Below are 12,196 nucleotides of genomic sequence, written 5' to 3' on the forward strand. Positions count from 1 at the left end.
TAGGTTAGTACCATCCATGGTCACTGTACCGGAAGGTTAGTACCATCCATGGTCACTGTAACGGTAGGTTAGTACCATCCATGGTCACTGTACCGGAAGGTTAGTACCATCCATGGTCACTGTAACAGAAGGTTAGTACCATCCATGGTGACTGTAACGGAAGGTTAGTACCATTCATGGTCACTAACGGAAGGTTAGTACCATCCATGGTCACTACCGGAAGGTTAGTACCATCCATGGTCACTGTACCGGAAGGTTAGTACCATCCATGGTCACTGTACCGGAAGGTTAGTACCATCCATGGTCACTGTACCGGAAGGTTAGTACCATCCATGGTGACTGTACCGGAAGGTTAGTACCATCCATATGGTCACTAACGGAAGGTTAGTACCATCCATGGTCACTGTACTGGAAGGTTAGCACCATCCATGGTCACTAACGGAAGGTTTGTACCATCCATGGTCACTGTACCGGAAGGTTAGTACCATCCATGGTCACTGTACCGGAAGGTTAGTACCATCCATGGTCACTGTAACGGAAGGTTAGTACCATCCATGGTCACTGTACCGGAAGGTTAGTACCATCCATGGTCACTAACAGAAGGTTAGTACCATCCATGGTCACTAACGGAAGGTTAGTACCATCCATGGTCACTGTACCGGAAGGTTAGTACCATCCATGGTCACTAACGGAAGGTTAGTGCCATCCATGGTCACTAACGGTAGGTTAGTACCATCCATGGTCACTGTACCGGAAGGTTAGTACCATCCATGGTGACTGTAACGGAAGGTTAGTACCATCCATGGTCACTATCGGAAGGTTAGTACCATCCATGGTCACTGACGGAAGGTTAGTACCATCCATGGTCACTGTACCGGAAGGTTAGTACCATCCATGGTCACTGTACCGGAAGGTTAGTACCATCCATGGTCACTAACGGAAGGTTAGTACTATCCATGGTCACTAACAGAAGGTTAGTACCATCCATGGTCACTGTACCCGAAGGTTAGTACCATCCATGGTGACCGTACCGGAAAGTTAGTACCATCCATGGTCACTAACGGAAGGTTAGTACCATCCATGGTCACTAACGGAAGGTTAGTACCATCCATGGTCACTGTACCGGAAGGTTAGTACCATCCATGGTCACTGTACCGGCAGGTTAGTACCATCCATGGTGACTGTAACGGAAGGTTAGTACCATCCATGGTCACTGTAACGGAAGGTTAGTACCATCCATGGTCACTGTAACAGAAGGTTAGTACCATCCATGGTGACTGTAACGGAAGGTTAGTACCATCCATGGTCACTAACGGAACGTTAGTACCATCCATGGTCACTAACGGAAGGTTAGTATCATCTATGGTCACTAACGGAAGGTTAGTACCATCCATGGTCACTAACGGAAGGTTAGTATCATCCATGGTGACTGTAACGGAAGGTTAGTACCATCCATGGTCACTGTAACAGAAGGTTAGTACCATCCATGGTCACTGTAACAGAAGGTTAGTACCATCCATGGTGACTGTAACGGATGGTTAGTACCATCCATGGGCACTAACGGAAGGTTACTACCATCTATGGTCACTAACGGAAGGTTAGTATCATCCATGGTCACTAACGGAAGGTTAGTATCATCCATGGTCACTAACGGAAGGTTAGTATCATCCATGGTGACTGTAACGGAAGGTTAGTACCATCCATGGTCACTAACGGAAGGTTAGTACCATCCATCGTCACTAACGGAAGGTTAGTATCATCCATGGTGACTGTAACGGAAGGTTAGTACCATCCATGGTCACTGTACCGGAAGGTTAGTACCATCCATGGTGACTGTAACGAAGGTTAGTACCATCCATGGTCACTAACGGAAGGTTAGTACCATCCATGGTCACTAACGGAAGGTTAGTACCATCCATGGTGACCGTACCGGAAGGTTAGTACCATCCATGGTGACTGTAACGGAAGGTTAGTACCATCCATGGTCACTAACGGAAGGTTAGTACCATCCATGGTCACTGTAACGGAAGGTTAGTACCATCCATGGTGACTGTAACGGAAGGTTAGTACCATCCATGGTCACTAACGGAAGGTTAGTACCATCCATGGTCACTAACGGTAGGTTAGTACCATCCATGGTCACTGTACCGGAAGGTTAGTACCATCCATGGTCACTGTACCGGAAGGTAAGTACCATCCATGGTCACTGTACCGGAAGGTTAGTACCATCCATGGTCACTGTACCGGAAGGTTAGTACCATCCATGGTCACTAATGGAAGGTTAGTACCATCCATGGTCACTAACGGAAGGTTAGTACCATCTATGGTCACTGACGGAAGGTTAGTACCATCCATGGTCACTGTCTTGAAAGGTTAGTACCATCCATGGTCACTGTACCGGAAGGTTAGTACCATCCATGGTCAAAAATGGAAGGTTAGTACCATCCATGGTCACTAACGGAAGGTTAGTACCATCCATGGTGACCGTACCGGAAGGTTAGTACCATCCATGGTCACTAACGGAAGGTTAGTACCATCCATAGTCACTAACAGAAGGTTAGTACCATCCATGGTCACTGTACCGGAAGGTTAGTACCATCCATGGTCACTGTACCGGAAGGTTAGTACCATCCATGGTGACTGTAACGGAAGGTTAGTACCATCCGTGGTCACTAACGGAAGGTTAGTACCATCCATGGTGACTGTACCGGAAGGTTAGTACCATCCATGGACACTGTAACGGAAGGTTAGTACCATCCATGGTCACTAACGGAAGGTTAGTACCATCCATGGTCACTAACGGAAGGTTAGTACCATCCATGGTCACTAACGGAAGGTTAGTACCGTCCATGGTCACTAACGGAAGGTTAGTACCATCCATGGTCACTGTACTGGAAGGTTAGTACCATCCATGGTCACTGTACCGGAAGGTTAGTACCATCAATGGTGACTGTAACGGAAGGTTAGTACCATCCATGGTCACTAACGGAAGGTTAGTACCATCCATATTGACTGTACCGGAAGGTTAGTACCATCCATGGTCACTGTAACGGAAGATTAGTACCATCCATGGTCACTAACGGAAGGTTAGTACCATCCATGGTCACTAACGGAAGGTTAGTACCATCCATGGTCACTGTAACAGAAGGTTAGTACCATCCATGGTCACTGTACCGGAAGGTTAGTACCATCCATGGTGACTGTAACGGAAGGTTAGTACCATCCATGGTTACTGTAACAGAAGGTTAGTACCATCCATGGTCACTGTACCGGAAGGTTAGTACCATCCATGGTGACTGTAATGGAAGGTTAGTACCATCCATGGTCACTAACGGAAGGTTAGTACCATCCATGGTCACTGTAACAGAAGGTTAGTACCATCCATGGTCACTGTAACAGAATATTAGTACCATCCATGGTCACTGTAACAGAAGGTTAGTACCATCCATGGTGACTGTAACGAAAGGTTAGTACCATCCATGGTCACTAACGGAAGGTTAGTACCATCCATGGTCACTAACGGAAGGTTAGTATCATCCATGGTCACTAACGGTAGGTTAGTACCATCCATGGTCACTAACGGAAGGTTAGTATCATCCATGGTGACTGTAACGGAAGGTTAGTACCATCCATGGTCACTGTAACAGAAAGTTAGTACCATCCATGGTCACTGTAATAGAAGGTTAGTACCATCCATGGTCACTAACGGAAGGTTAGTACCATCCATGGTCACTAACGGAAGGTTAGTATCATCCATGGTCACTAACGGAAGGTTAGTACCATCCATGGTCACTAACGGAAGGTTAGTATCATCCATGGTGACTGTAACGGAAGGTTAGTACCATCCATGGTCACTGTAACAGAAGGTTAGTACCATCCATGGTCACTGTAACAGAAGGTTAGTACCATCCATGGTGACTGTAACGGAAGGTTAGTACCATCCATGGTCACTAACGGAAGGTTAGTACCATCCATGGTCACTAACGGAAGGTTAGTATCATCCATGGTCACTAACGGAAGGTTAGTACCATCCATGGTCACTAACGGAAGGTTAGTATCATCCATGGTGACTGTAACGGAAGGTTAGTACCATCCATGGTCACTGTACCGGAAGGGTAGTACCATCCATGGTCACTAACGGAAGGTTAGTACCATCCATGGTGACTGTACCGGAAGGTTAGTACCATCCATGGTCACTAACGGAAGGTTAGTACCATCCATGGTCACTGACGGAAGGTTAGTACCATCCATGGTCACTGTAACAGAAGGTTAGTACCATCCATGGTCACTAACGGTAGGTTAGTACCATCCATGGTGACTGTAATGGAATATTAGTACCATCCATGGTCACTGTAACAGAAGGGTAGTACCATCCATGGTCACTAACGGAAGGTTAGTACCATCCATGGTGACTGTAACGGAAGGTTAGTACCATTCATGGTCACTGTACCGGAAGGTTAGTACCATCCATGGTGACTGTACCGGAAGGTTAGTACCATCCATGGTGACTGTAACGGAAGGTTAGTACCATCCATGGTTACTGTAACAGAAGGTTAGTACCATCCATGGTCACTGTACCGGAAGGTTAGTACCATCCATGGTGACTGTAACGGAAGGTTAGTACCATCCATGGTTACTGTAACAGAAGGTTAGTACCATCCATGGTCACTGTACCGGAAGGTTAGTACCATCCATGGTGACTGTAATGGAAGGTTAGTACCATCCATGGTCACTAACGGAAGGTTAGTACCATCCATGGTCACTGTAACAGAAGGTTAGTACCATCCATGGTCACTGTAACAGAATGTTAGTACCATCCATGGTCACTGTAACAGAAGGTTAGTACCATCCATGGTGACTGTAACGGAAGGTTAGTACCATCCATGGTCACTAACGGAAGGTTAGTACCATCCATGGTCACTAACGGAAGGTTAGTATCATCCATGGTCACTAACGGAAGGTTAGTACCATCCATGGTCACTAACGGAAGGTTAGTATCATCCATGGTGACTGTAACGGAAGGTTAGTACCATCCATGGTCACTGTAACAGAAAGTTAGTACCATCCATGGTCACTGTAACAGAAGGTTAGTACCATCCATGGTCACTAACGGAAGGTTAGTACCATCCATGGTCACTAACGGAAGGTTAGTATCATCCATGGTCACTAACGGAAGGTTAGTACCATCCATGGTCACTAACGGAAGGTTAGTATCATCCATGGTGACTGTAACGGAAGGTTAGTACCATCCATGGTCACTGTAACAGAAGGTTAGTACCATCCATGGTCACTGTAACAGAAGGTTAGTACCATCCATGGTGACTGTAAGGGAAGGTTAGTACCATCCATGGTCACTAACGGAAGGTTAGTACCATCCATGGTCACTAACGGAAGGTTAGTATCATCCATGGTCACTAACGGAAGGTTAGTACCATCCATGGTCACTAACGGAAGGTTAGTATCATCCATGGTGACTGTAACGGAAGGTTAGTACCATCCATGGTCACTGTACCGGAAGGGTAGTACCATCCATGGTCACTAACGGAAGGTTAGTACCATCCATGGTGACTGTACCGGAAGGTTAGTACCATCCATGGTCACTAACGGAAGGTTAGTACCATCCATGGTCACTGACGGAAGGTTAGTACCATCCATGGTCACTGTAACAGAAGGTTAGTACCATCCATGGTCACTAACGGAAGGTTAGTACCATCCATGGTGACTGTAACGGAATATTAGTACCATCCATGGTCACTGTAACAGAAGGGTAGTACCATCCATGGTCACTAACGGAAGGTTAGTACCATCCATGGTGACTGTAACGGAAGGTTAGTACCATCCATGGTCACTGTACTGGAAGGTTAGTACCATCCATGGTGACTGTACTGGAAGGTTAGTATCATCCATGGTCACTAACGGAAGGTTAGTATCATCCATGGTCACTAATGGTAGGTTAGTACCATCCATGGTCACTGTACCGGAAGGTTAGTACCATCCATGGTCACTGTAACGGTAGGTTAGTACCATCCATGGTCACTGTACCGGAAGGTTAGTACCATCCATGGTCACTGTAACAGAAGGTTAGTACCATCCATGGTGACTGTAACGGAAGGTTAGTACCATCCATGGTCACTAACGGAAGGTTAGTACCATCCATGGTCACTACCGGAAGGTTAGTACCATCCATGGTCACTGTACCGGAAGGTTAGTACCATCCATGGTCACTGTACCGGAAGGTTAGTACCATCCATGGTCACTATCGGAAGGTTAGTACCATCCATGGTCACTGTACTGGAAGGTTAGCACCATCCATGGTCACTAACGGAAGGTTAGTACCATCCATGGTCACTGTACCGGAAGGTTAGTACCATCCATGGTCACTGTACCGGAAGGTTAGTACCATTTATGGTCACTGTAACGGAAGGTTAGTACCATCCATGGTCACTGTACCGGAAGGTTAGTACCATCCATGGTCACTAACAGAAGGTTAGTACCATCCATGGTCACTAACGGAAGGTTAGTACCATCCATGGTCACTGTACCGGAAGGTTAGTACCATCCATGGTCACTAACGGAAGGTTAGTGCCATCCATGGTCACTAACGGTAGATTAGTACCATCCATGGTCACTGTACCGGAAGGTTAGTACCATCCATGGTCACTGTAACAGAAGGTTAGTACCATCCATGGTCACTGTAACAGAAGGTTAGTACCATCCATGGTGACTGTAAGGGAAGGTTAGTACCATCCATGGTCACTAACGGAAGGTTAGTACCATCCATGGTCACTAACGGAAGGTTAGTATCATCCATGGTCACTAACGGAAGGTTAGTACCATCCATGGTCACTAACGGAAGGTTAGTATCATCCATGGTGACTGTAACGGAAGGTTAGTACCATCCATGGTCACTGTACCGGAAGGGTAGTACCATCCATGGTCACTAACGGAAGGTTAGTACCATCCATGGTGACTGTACCGGAAGGTTAGTACCATCCATGGTCACTAACGGAAGGTTAGTACCATCCATGGTCACTGACGGAAGGTTAGTACCATCCATGGTCACTGTAACAGAAGGTTAGTACCATCCATGGTCACTAACGGAAGGTTAGTACCATCCATGGTGACTGTAACGGAATATTAGTACCATCCATGGTCACTGTAACAGAAGGGTAGTACCATCCATGGTCACTAACGGAAGGTTAGTACCATCCATGGTGACTGTAACGGAAGGTTAGTACCATCCATGGTCACTGTACTGGAAGGTTAGTACCATCCATGGTGACTGTACTGGAAGGTTAGTATCATCCATGGTCACTAACGGAAGGTTAGTATCATCCATGGTCACTAATGGTAGGTTAGTACCATCCATGGTCACTGTACCGGAAGGTTAGTACCATCCATGGTCACTGTAACGGTAGGTTAGTACCATCCATGGTCACTGTACCGGAAGGTTAGTACCATCCATGGTCACTGTAACAGAAGGTTAGTACCATCCATGGTGACTGTAACGGAAGGTTAGTACCATCCATGGTCACTAACGGAAGGTTAGTACCATCCATGGTCACTACCGGAAGGTTAGTACCATCCATGGTCACTGTACCGGAAGGTTAGTACCATCCATGGTCACTGTACCGGAAGGTTAGTACCATCCATGGTCACTGTACCGGAAGGTTAGTACCATCCATGGTGACTGTACCGGAAGGTTAGTACCATCCATATGGTCACTAACGGAAGGTTAGTACCATCCATGGTCACTGTACTGGAAGGTTAGCACCATCCATGGTCACTAACGGAAGGTTAGTACCATCCATGGTCACTGTACCGGAAGGTTAGTACCATCCATGGTCACTGTACCGGAAGGTTAGTACCATTTATGGTCACTGTAACGGAAGGTTAGTACCATCCATGGTCACTGTACCGGAAGGTTAGTACCATCCATGGTCACTAACAGAAGGTTAGTACCATCCATGGTCACTAACGGAAGGTTAGTACCATCCATGGTCACTGTACCGGAAGGTTAGTACCATCCATGGTCACTAACGGAAGGTTAGTGCCATCCATGGTCACTAACGGTAGATTAGTACCATCCATGGTCACTGTACCGGAAGGTTAGTACCATCCATGGTGACTGTAACGGAAGGTTAGTACCATCCATGGTCACTATCGGAAGGTTAGTACCATCCATGGTCACTGACGGAAGGTTAGTACCATCCATGGTCACTGTACCGGAAGGTTAGTACCATCCATGGTCACTAACGGAAGGTTAGTACTATCCATGGTCACTAACGGAAGGTTAGTACCATCCATGGTCACTGTACCGGAAGGTTAGTACCATCCATGGTGACCGTACCGGAAAGTTAGTACCATCCATGGTCACTAACGGAAGGTTAGTACCATCCATGGTCACTAACGGAAGGTTAGTACCATCCATGGTCACTAACGGAAGGTTAGTACCATCCATGGTCACTGTACCGGAAGGTTAGTACCATCCATGGTCACTGTACCGGCAGGTTAGTACCATCCATGGTGACTGTAACGGAAGGTTAGTACCATCCATGGTCACTGTAACGGAAGGTTAGTACCATCCATGGTCACTGTAACGGAAGGTTAGTACCATCCATGGTCACTAACGGAAGGTTAGTACCATCCATGGTCACTAACGGAAGGTTAGTACCATCCATGGTCACTAACGGAAGGTTAGTACCATCCATGGTCACTAACGGAAGGTTAGTACCATCCATGGTGACCGTACCGGAAGGTTAGTACCATCCATGGTCACTGTACCGGAAGGTTAGTACCCTTCATGGTCACTGTACCGGAAGGTTAGTACCATCCATGGTGACTGTAACGGAAGGTTAGTACCATCCATGGTCACTAACGGAAGGTTAGTACCATCCATGGTGACTGTACCGGAAGGTTAGTACCATCCATGGTCACTAACGGAAGGTTAGTACCATCCATGGTGACCGTATTGGAAGGTTAGTACCATCCATGGTCACTGTACCGGAAGGTTAGTACCATCCATGGTCACTGTGCCGGAAGGTTAGTACCATCCATGGTGACTGTAACGGAAGGTTAGTACCATCCATGGTCACTAACGGAAGGTTAGTACCATCCATGGTGACTGTACCGGAAGGTTAGTACCATCCATGGTCACTATACCGGAAGGTTAGTACCATCTATGGTCACTGTACCGGAAGGTTAGTACCATCCATGGTCACTGTAACGGAAGGTTAGTACCATCCATGGTCACTAACGGAAGGTTAGTACCATCCATGGTCACTAACGGAAGGTTAGTACCATCCATGGTCACTAACGGAAGGTTAGTACCATCCATGGTCACTAACGGAAGGTTAGTACCATCCATGGTCACTAACGGAAGGTTAGTAAAATCCATGGTCACTGTAACGGAAGGTTAGTACCATCCATGGTCACTGTACCGGAAGGTTAGTACCATCCATGGTCACTAACGGAAGGTTAGTACCATCCATGGTCACTGTACCGGAAGGTTAGTACCATCCATGGTCACTGTACCGGAAGGTTAGTACCATCCATGCCCAGCAAACAATTTTAGGTTGCCACAACATATCTGGAAAGTATTTGAAAGTATCGGAAACGTTTGTTTAACGTATCAGATTCGATATTGTGTGTGGACTTAAATAGGTTTCCAAAACTTATAACCAAGACATATGTATCTAACACTAATTTGAGATGTTGTGGCAACTTTACACTCCTAACATGAGTCATTCATAATCCATTCATATACCAATATGAATCTCTTATGAAAGGTTTGAGCCAATAATCTGAACCCTTTTCACATCTTTGTGTTTAAAGTTAAATTTCTTGAAATTAAATTATATTTTATATTATATTATTTTTATTATATTTTATATTATATTATTATTTTCAATTTAAATATTAAAACCAATTTAAGGGTAAAAAAAATCTAATAATTTATATTTCTTTTATTATTTACTAACAATTATAATTATTTACTAACGGAGAGAGGGTAGGCTGTACGGCGGAGAGTGGCGGCTGTTGCGGACAGTGGCGGCGGTGGCGGATAGTGGCGGCGGGCGGAAAGTGGCGGCGGCGGGCGGACAGTGGCGGCGGTGGGCGGACAGTGGCGGCGGGCGGACAGTGGCGGCGGTGGCGGATAGTGGCGGCGGGCGGACAGTGGCGGCGGGCGGACAGTGGCGGCGGTGGCGGATAGTGGCGGCGGGCGGACAGTGGCGTCGGGCGGACAGTGGCGGCGGTGGCGGATAGTGGCGGCGGGCGGACAGTGGCGGCGGTGGCGGATAGTGGCGGCGGGCGGACAGTGGCGGCGGGCGGACAGTGGCGGCGGGCGGACAGTGGCGGCTGTGGCGGATAGTGGCAGCGGGCGGACCGTGGCGGCTTTGGCGGCGGTGGTGGACAGTGGCGGCGGGCGGACAGTGGCGGCGGCGGGCGGACAGTGGCGGCGGCGGGCGGACAGTGGCGGCGGCGGGCGGACAGTGGCGGCGGCGGGCGGACAGTGGCGGCGGCGGGCGGACAGTGGCGGCGGCGGGCGGACAGTGGTGGCGGCGGGCGGACAGTGGAGGCGGCGGGCGGACAGTGGTGGCGGCGGGCGGACAGTGGTGGCGGCGGGCGGACAGTGGTGGCGGCGGGCGGACAGTGGTGGCGGTGGCAGACAGTGGTGGCGGTGGCGGATAGTGGCGGCGGGCGGACAGTGGCGGCGGGCGGACAGTGGCGGCGGGCGGACTGTGGCGGCGGGAGGACAGTGGCGGCGGTGGCGGATAGTGGCGGCGGGCGGACAGTGGCGGCGGGCGGACAGTGGCGGCGGGCGGACAGTGGCGGCTGTGGCGGATAGTGGCGGCGGGCGGACCGTGGCGGCTTTGGCGGCGGTGGTGGACAGTGGCGGCGGGCGGACAGTGGCGGCGGCGGGCGGACAGTGGCGGCGGCGGGCGGACAGTGGTGGCGGCGGGCGAACAGTGGCAGCGGCGGGCGGACAGTGGAGGCGGCGGGCGGACAGTGGAGGCGGCGGGCGGACAGTGGAGGCGGCGGGCGGACAGTGGAGGCGGCGGGCGGACAGTGGAGGCGGCGGGCGGACAGTGGAGGCGGCGGGCGGACAGTGGTGGCGGCGGGCGGACAGTGGTGGCGGCGGGCGGACAGTGGTGGCGGCGGGCGGACAGTGGTGGCGGCGGGCGGACAGTGGTGGCGGTGGCAGACAGTGGTGGCGGTGGCGGACAGTGGCGGCGGTGGCGAACAGTGACGGCGGTGGCGGACAGTGGCGGCGGTGGCGGACAGTGGCGGCGGTGGCGGACACTAGCGGCTGTGTCTGGCGGTGGTGGCGGGCGGTGGCGGGTGGCGGCGTCTGTGATGAGTGGTGGCGGCTGGCGGTGGTGGGTGGTGGCGGCGGTGGTGGTGGGTGGTGGTGGCGGCGGCGGCTGGTGGTGGTGGGTGGTGGCGGCGGTGGTGGTGGGTGGTGGTGGCGGCGGTGGTGGTGGGTGGTGGTGGCGGCGGCGGCTGGTGGTGGTGGGTGGTGGTGGCGGCGGCGGCTGGTGGTGGTGGGTGGTGGTGGCGGCGGCGGCTGGTGGTGGTGGGTGGTGGCGGCGGGTGGTGGGTGGCGGCGGCGGCTGGTGGTGGTGGGTGGTGGCGGCGGGTGGTGGCGGCTGTGGAGGGTGGTGGCGGGCGGTGGCGGGCGGTGGCGGGCGGCGGCGGCTGTGGTGGGTGGTGACGATCGGCGGTGGGGGGGGGGCTGGTGGCGGCTGGCGGTGGCGGCTTGCGGTGGCGACTGTGGCAACGGGCGGTGACGGCTGATAGCGGGCGGTGGTGGCGGCTGGTGGCAGGTGGTGGTGGCGGTGGTGGCGGCTGGTGGTGGCGGCTGGTGGTGGTGGCAGCTGGTGGCGGTGATGGCGGCTGGTGGTGGTGGCAGCTGGTGGTGGTGATGGCGGCTGGTGGTGGTGGCAGCTGGTGGCGGCTGGTGGCGGTGATGGCGGCTGGTGGTGGTGGTGGTGGTGATGGCGGCTGGTGGCGGGCGGTGGCGGCTGGTGGCGGGCGGTGGCGGGCGGTGGCGGCTTGTGGCGGCTGGTGGTGGCGGCGGTGGTGGGTGGTGGTAATGGTGGTGGCGGCTGTGGTGGGTGGTGGCGGTGGTGTCGGCGGCGGCTGTGGTGGGTGGTGGCGGCGGCGGCGGTAATGGGTGGTGGCGGCGGCGGTG

This window comes from Procambarus clarkii, chromosome 23 (assembly GCF_040958095.1).
Source record: "Procambarus clarkii isolate CNS0578487 chromosome 23, FALCON_Pclarkii_2.0, whole genome shotgun sequence".
NCBI classification, from domain to species: Eukaryota; Metazoa; Arthropoda; class Malacostraca; order Decapoda; family Cambaridae; genus Procambarus; species Procambarus clarkii.